This window comes from Drosophila subpulchrella, unplaced genomic scaffold, assembly GCF_014743375.2.
Source record: "Drosophila subpulchrella strain 33 F10 #4 breed RU33 unplaced genomic scaffold, RU_Dsub_v1.1 Primary Assembly Seq20, whole genome shotgun sequence".
Taxonomy (NCBI): Eukaryota; Metazoa; Arthropoda; class Insecta; order Diptera; family Drosophilidae; genus Drosophila; species Drosophila subpulchrella.
The window spans coordinates 1,313,418-1,320,753 of record NW_023665530.1 but is presented as its reverse complement, the minus strand read 5'-3'; the positions used below and the strand labels follow the sequence as shown (position 1 = coordinate 1,320,753).

Below are 7,336 nucleotides of genomic sequence, written 5' to 3'. Positions count from 1 at the left end.
GTACGCGTAACCTGATAAGAAATCTGGTTCACAACTGCATCAAATGTTTCCGCCAACGTAATCTCACGGAACACCAATTAATGGACGATCTATCAGGCATCCGTATAATAGAAGCTTTACCCTTCTAGCACTCAGGCTGTGACTACGCTGGTCCATTTATAATAAAGGAAAAGAGAGGGCGCAATCCCCGAAAAACTAAGGGCTACATATGCCTCTTTGTTTGCCTTGTAACATCAGCCATACATTTGGAACTGGCCACAGATCTTAGTACAGACACATTCCTGGCATGTCTTCGGCGCTTCATGTCCCTTCGAGAAAAATGCTCACAGATCTTCAGCGAAAACGGGACGAATTTTGTTGGAGCCAAACGGTTATTAGATGAGATGCAGCAATTTTTAGCTTCGCAGGGTCATCAACGCACTCTAACACAATCGCTGGCCAACGATGGAATTAAGTGGTGTTTTATACGTCCTCATTAGCCACATTGGGGAGGGAAGTGGGAGTCATCAGTACGTTCCATTCAACTACATCTGCGTCGAGTTGTGGGAAAAACTGTTGCAACCTTTGAACAAATGCAAACTCTGATTGCTCAGATCAGTGCAGTGGTGAACTCCCGACCGTTACGCTATACACCTGACACAGACCTTACCTACTTGTCTCCGGCCCACTTTTTAATTGGACGCCCATTCACATCTGTTCCAGAGGGAGATCTGACTCAATTGCCGATCAATCGTCTGGACTATTGGCAGCACTTGCAATCAATGTATCAAGGGTCTTGGAAACGCTGGCACCAAGAGTATTTAACATCCCTGCAGCAACGCCAAAAGTAGAGCAACAAGGAACGCAACATCGCTGTAGACAATGTAGTCCTCGTCAAGGACTCAAATCTCCCTCCAGCAGCTTGGATACTAGCCCGTGTAGTGGAAGCTCATCCTGGACCAGATGGGCTTGTACGAGCTGTAAAACTTAAGACGTCCACTGGAGAGATGACCTGGCCCATCACCAAGTTAGCTGTACTGCCTAATTCTGAAACATTGTTTCAGGGAGGCCCGGGATGTTGATGAACGCATTACAGCCGTTATTTAATTTTAAATCTTATTCTATCTTTGGTATATGAAATACTAACTTTGCCCTTTTTAATATATTTTGGTGCTGCGTCACACATTAGAGATTTTTTAGGACTTAGTGTTAACACTACAACTGAAAGCATCGGACACCAAGAAAATGTGACAAAATTTACTATTTGAAATACAGTCCACTCAATTCGGGAAATAAAACGTTTTTATTCTTCACCATGGTTCGAGTGGCGGACGTGAAGACCAAGGATGGCACGAGCGATCCATAGGCTGGCGATGCTGCCTGTGGTGTGCTAAGGACGGCGGTCCTTCAGAGGGGCCGGTGTTTGCACACTTTGCGCGATTTTTATACCCATTACTCGTAGAGTAAAAGGGTATACTAGATTCGTCGGAAAGTATGTAACAGGCAGAAGGAAGCGTTTCCGACCCCATAAAGTATAAATATTCTTGATCAGGATCACAAGTCGAGTCGATCTAGCCATGTCCGTCTGTCCGTCTGTCCGTATGAACGCTGAGATCTCGGAAACTATAAGAGCTACAATACTGGGATTAGGCATGCAGATTCCTGAGATTCCTGCGCAGCGCAAGTTTGTTTCAGAAGAGTGCCACGCCCACTCTAACGCCCACAAACCGACCAAAACTGTGGCTCCTACAGTTTTGATGCTAGAACAAAAATTTTAACTGAAATGTATTGTTCTTATCAATACCTACCGATTGACTTTAAAAAAAATTTGCTATCTGGTGGTGCTGCAATACCTAATTGAACGCTTACTAACTGAGAGAACATGATCTTTAGCTCCTTCATCACATTTTGCAATTGGAAAATGGCCGCTGATTGTGCTGAAATCAATTCCTCTTACTGCATAATGAGCCGCGCTGCTGCTGGCAGTTTAACATCCTCCAAATGCTTAATCTCTATTAGTCGATTCGGCTCTGGTACCCGAAACTTACACATTAAAGTTCTGCTGTTCTGGGCATATTCCGCAATACTCTGAATTTTCGTTACTAGATGGGCAGTCCCCATTTGTGATCGAGACAACTACACAGAAAGAAAAATTTATATGATATGATGGTCAATTTGATGAAATCCCGTATCAATTCGGCCTTGACACGGACCATATCAATTTGATATGCTCGAAATGGTAAAAACGATATTTCGGTAATATCATTTTTACTATAGCGGTATAAATTTTTATACCCGTTACTCGTAGAGTAAAAGGGTATACTAGATTCGTCGGAAAGTATGTAACAGGCAGAAGGAAACGTTTCCGACCCCATAAAGTATATATATTCTTGATCAGGATCACTAGCCGAGTCGATCTAGCTATGTCCTTCTGTACGTCTATCCGTCTGTCCGTCTGTCCGTCTGTCCGTATGAACGCTGAGATCTCGGAAACTATAAGAGCTACAATACTGGGATTAGGCATGCAGATTCCTGAGATTCCTGCGCAGCGCAAGTTTATTTATAGTTTTTGCAATACCTTTCGATTGGTGTATCACTCGTTGCGATCGGACCATAATTGCAGATTTTCAATTCTGCGGCTATATATAGTAGTTGTCTTCGCACGCTCTCTTGCACGAGTTACCGCTGATGTCTTCCTCATGACATCACCTCCACCTAAACCCCCTCGGGCATTGTCCCACTAGCGGAGATGCCATTCAACCCGGACACCAAACCGCCGACACAGCAGACGGGATACCGAACCGAGTAAACAACTGGGCCACAGGTATCCGGCCGAGAACTGCTGACCTAAGGAGTTTCGCAATCTCAACATATGTACCCCTTTCCCAAGTTAGCTCTCATTTTGTATACTCAGAACAGAATAAAGTTAGTCGAAGAGTGACACTCGAACAGAGAAGTTTATCCTTGTCTTTATTTCATTGGAACAATAAAATAAGCACCTATATCTATAATACTGTGACCAGCCACCTCCGGACCACAGACGTAATTCGCGCTTCGCCACTACGTGTACTGCCGTCCACAGTGATTATAGTTTTTATACGATCGTATAAGATTCCAGTTCGGCATCCACCACATAAACTTGAAAGTGCTCGCTAAAATTTGAAACGTTTATTAATTGAGTAATAACAAGTATTTTTTAAAGACATTCAAGAATATGCAAAATTTTATGAAAGTCAATGAAAATCACGTGCATCTGTCCATACATACATATGTATGTACATGTGTACGTAACTATGTGTGTATGAGAAGCGACTTTGCAGGGCGGCGTTGAAAAAATAATTAATAGGAATGTACATTCATCTAAACATAAATGTAAGCGCATTTTAAAATATGTTTATGTTTAAATGCAATTATGTTTATTGTAGATACCCTGCAGTTCCACAATTGAGTTAGGCGCCTAATCGGCACGAAGCCGACTGCGACGTCGGCAGAGCAGCCAGCGACGCCGGCAGAGCTGAGCGCAACGGCGGCAAAGAGACGCGCTCTCAGTCGGCGTCCGCAAAGAGAACGCACAAAAAGTACTTTTGGGCTCTCCCTCTCTCGCAATGTCTCAGCTGAAGAAATGCGTGTGAGGGCAAGGAGGCCCAGCAATTAAAATAGCTAGACTTTTGTGCACCCTTTCCTTTTGAACCAATTAAAATAATATGTTTGGGTTTTAAACTATTTGTATTTCTTAAAAAATGTATATGTTTATTAATATTATTTATTAATATGTGAAGTTTTAAAAATATATTTTTTTACAACGATTTGCATAGTCGGATATGTCTATAAATACCCTGCTTCTAAGTGCAAGATGCATAGACCAAACGGGACATGCCAAAAAAACAGAACAACAACGGATTAGCGGAACCGTTGTTGTTGTTGCTTGTTGTTTTTCTGGAAGGCACGCGCCTTTTTTCGTCTTTTTCACTTGCGTTTACTTAAGTGAAGGAGTTAGAAGTGACAGAAATCTACGAGCAATTAACTTTGTCAAATTCAATAGTGTCTTAAAATTGAAATAGAAACAATTCCCAGGTAAGTCGTTCGCAGACCAACAGTCTGAAAACAGTGAGACTAAAAAACAAGATAATCTATACTTAAAATAAGGGAAATACAAGATTCCCAAAAAAACACGTGGCGGAAAAAAAATAGCTGTGAAAAATATTAATTTTTGATGTGAAAAGCAACAAATGGTGCATATAATAAACAAATAAACAAATCTGTGAAAGCATTTAAAAATCTTACTGAGTGCAAAGTTTCTAGGGACAAAAAATAAGAGATGTTTGTTTTTGAAACTTATGTTTGTGGTTAAAATTCGTTAAAAATTAATATTAATAACATTAAACCACAATTCTTACTTTTGTGTACGTAAACAAACGTGGCTATTTAAATAAAAATCTCAAACATCTCTTATTTTCAGTCCCTGGAAAAGTGTTATTTTTTTTTCCGCATCTGCAAAACCAATGAATGTTTTAATAAATAATAAAAAATACATAAATAGTGTGTGCTATATTTTTCTTAATAATTTTTTACAAAAAAATAAAATAAATCAAGTGACCGAAAACAAAAGTTTGCAAATTTCTTCTCGATATTTTTTTAATTTTCTTATATTTTTAGACAAGGCTGATGGTAAAAATGGATGGCTAAGTCAATCCATTTTAAGCATATTATCCGAGGAACTTGTTCTGTCCCACAACTTGGAGGGGGCCAAAACAAGAAGAAGCTCAAAGTCTACCCAAATTTCGTCCGCGCCTTGTTAAGTAAGTTTTTATTGGGGCCGAAAGTAACTATTGTTTGTAAGTTTAATTTTTAAATGACTTCTGGGATTTTTACATTGAATACCAAAGATAACACATCTTTTATTATAAATAAAACTTACAAATAATGATTACTTTCGATCACTCGTTTTTATTTTCGTCTCGTTCTATTTTCAAAACTAATTTTTCTTCTAATACTAGATTCAATCGCTCGGAGCCCTCGGAGCCTCCCGAAAAGGCACTGCAAAAAGCAATGAGGTGCGTGAAAAACCAGATGCTGAAGAACCGACGACTCCGATAACACCGGGAACCCCCGAACTGAAATTTTAAATAAAAATAAATAAAAATTACAATTGAAATTATATTTGCTGCTAAGCGCTCAACGGGTGCCGAATGTGTGCCTTTTCTACTGCCTAATCCAGCGCTCAACGTGTGCCGAATGAGTGCCTTTTCTACTGCCTAATCGAGCGCTCAACGTGCGCCGAATGTGTGCCTTTTCGACTGCCTAATCGAGCGCTCAAAGGGGTGCTCAAAAATGCGCCGAATGGGTGCTAGTTTTTATGCACTGATGAACCCTAGGACATGCCCATGTTAATTTGAGCACCTAATCACATATAAATTAGGCGCCTATTAGGCGCTGAGTGATGAACTTTTTGCAGTGATTGAGTGCCTGATCGGCGCCGAATGGTACTGCAGGGTATACATAATTATTAATTTTGTTTTCACGCTGGCACAGCCTCTACACATACACACGCCTACGTACATACGTATGCCCTGCAAGCAAAAGGGCGATATTTCTATCGCCTGTCGTCCAGAAGTCACTTCTTAGTAACTTCTGCGCGATAGAAACGCGATAGAACACATTTTACAAAAACAAAATATACATATATCGCGTAGAAGTCACTTCTAAGTCACTTCTGGACGATAGAAAGACGATAGTACACATTTTACAAAAACAAAAAGGGTCGGGATCGCGAAGAAGTAACTTCTGAGACACCTCTGCGCGATAGAGTGAGTAAAACACGCGATAAAAAGAGGTCGCGGTAATTTTCCGTTACCTCTTTTTTTCTAAAAATTTTTTGGGTTTTCCTTTTGACCCACGCCGTTATTTTTCGCCCGAGCGTCATTTCGTTGCGATATTTGTCTGTGGACAGTGCGGTTTTGTATCAAATTTGTGCGTTTTAAAAATATAGCGTTGTTTTTTCTAATTGTTTTTATTGCTTAACATATTTAAATGTCCCCCCAACAAAGCGTGCGAAATTACGTGCTTATCGTGAGCTGTACGATTATTTAAACCTTTATACGGACAAGCTAGCTGTGGACATTACTTGGCGTGTAACTGCGGAGAAACCCAGCATCCAACGATTCTCAACATATTTCATTGTAAAAGGTAATGTATTCTACTTTATTTTTACTTTGACTGAACAAAAAACAATTTTTGTTTCTGTTTCTTTTAGAAATGGTTATTAATAAATTTCTTATGTCGACGGAGCTGGACCTAAATAACGTTGTTCAGCAAAATTTCCTACATGCCAGGGACCGTGTATACAAGTGGACAAAGCACGTATACAAAAAATAAATGAAAAATATTAAAAATAAAAAAAAATATGTTTGTATTCAAGATTTTCCAATTGGGAAAGACTCTTCTAGGTATCTTCTACAAGCATATGTAAAGTCACTTTTGAGTGACTTCCATAAGTGAGTACGGCGACACTTCCAGAAGTTACTTCGGCGATATCGCATTCGGATCGCGGAAGTGACTCCCGTCGGGAAGAAATGTGCCACTTCGGCGACACTTCTAGGAGTGACTTCGGCGACACTACCAGAAGTTACTTCGGCGATATCGCATTCGGATCGCGGAAGTGACTCCCGTCGGGAAGAAATGTGCCACTCCCGCGACACTTCTCGGAGTCACTTCGGCGACACTTCCAGAAGTGACGCAGAAGTGACTTCGAGAAGTGTCGCCGAAGTGGCACATTTCTTCCCGACGGGAGTCACTTCCGCGATCCGAATGCGATATCGCGGACGATCGTTTTCATCTACCAAAAGAAATTTTTTTAAAAAATCCCGTTTTATGGTCTGCGAATTGGTTTCAAACTTTATAACTTATACGCACTGTTGCTCTTGATAAAATATACTATTTTCATATGGGTGGCCTTGATTCGGATATATTTCTCATATTCGTTTGAAAAACTTTTCTAGTTGCTAAAACCAAAAATTTCATGGTCGTACAAGATGGAATTGGATTTAATTTTTGAAAATATTGACAATTAAGTATAAAAATTCTCGAGTTGCATAATAAGTCATTTAAAACATTTCGCAAATAGTTTTATTTATTTTTGAAAAAAAACCGTTTCATAAATGGACGTATGAATAACTTTAAAGCAAACTTTGAGGACGATTCGCAAGGTCTAAATCTCAACAAAAATTTTTTTTATTTTTGATTACATTTTTATGTTAATTGGTGAGAACTAGAGTTCATTTTTTGGACCACCCTAATGTACATGCATAGTTGCACGTGCTTTCGTTGTCATAGGGCAGTCATACATAAAAAGCCACTC

At 39.8% G+C, this 7,336-nt stretch overlaps 1 long non-coding RNA gene across 1 annotated transcript; it reads left to right on the top strand.

Annotated features, from left to right (window-relative positions):
* Nucleotides 1-3,763: 3,763 nt before the first annotated feature.
* On the top strand, nucleotides 3,764-5,102 carry LOC119559299. Its single transcript, XR_005220706.1, has 3 exons — nucleotides 3,764-4,053; nucleotides 4,636-4,778; nucleotides 4,977-5,102. It is a non-coding gene; the product is annotated as an uncharacterized LOC119559299 (long non-coding RNA).
* The last annotated feature ends 2,234 nt before the right edge of the window (nucleotides 5,103-7,336 follow it).